This window comes from Acyrthosiphon pisum, chromosome X (assembly GCF_005508785.2).
Source record: "Acyrthosiphon pisum isolate AL4f chromosome X, pea_aphid_22Mar2018_4r6ur, whole genome shotgun sequence".
Lineage (NCBI taxonomy): Eukaryota > Metazoa > Arthropoda > Insecta > Hemiptera > Aphididae > Acyrthosiphon > Acyrthosiphon pisum.
The window spans coordinates 126289795-126290567 of NC_042493.1; positions in this window are offsets into that span (position 1 = coordinate 126289795).

A 773-nucleotide genomic window follows, 5' to 3' on the forward strand; every position below is an offset into this window, starting at 1 on the left:
CACACGTTTCACAGTGTTCCAAAAAGAATCTTAGCAGAATACAATTATTTTATTTATCGGATGCTTAATTCATTTTCAAACTCAATTTTTGCATTGTGCATTCATAAAGTGTTTAAGACCTAAAATCAATTTCTTAATTTCAACGCTATTTATTTGTATTTTTTTCGATTTTAAAAATGTTTCGTGTATGAGTAATTTTTTGATCATTTTTAACAATTTAATAGATATAATATTACAATAAACATATTATGTTTGAATAGAATATTTTGGTGTCGTTTGGTTTTATTGTGAATACTTTAATTTTTCTCTAATTTGAAAGTACATACAAATATATTAGGTGCTATGTATAAATTGGGCCGTAACTTGCCACATACAAATTATATACTATTGTTTTGAGGACAATTTAAGATAAAAGAAAACAACGATTCTAAACCTTTACTAACCACTTCTTTTTTTTGGTATCCGTTAATGATAATGCCCTGTATTCTAAAATATGAAATCGTGGAGTAGCTGCGCTATTCAGCTTCAAAACTATACTCTCACTTGTTATGTACCTTGGCACAATGCTTCATATATATATCACATTCAAGTGGTCTGGTATACAGGGGGCGCTAAGCACTAGCCGACAGCACGGCTGGCCACCGTTGTAGTGTAGTGAGCTGGTTAGGAAGTTTGTCTTATTGAGCTGCAGTAGTGTATAAATTAAACAACTAATGCCGCTCGATAAGATATCTCCCTTCCACTGCGATGGAAACCCGTGAATGTAAGATTGA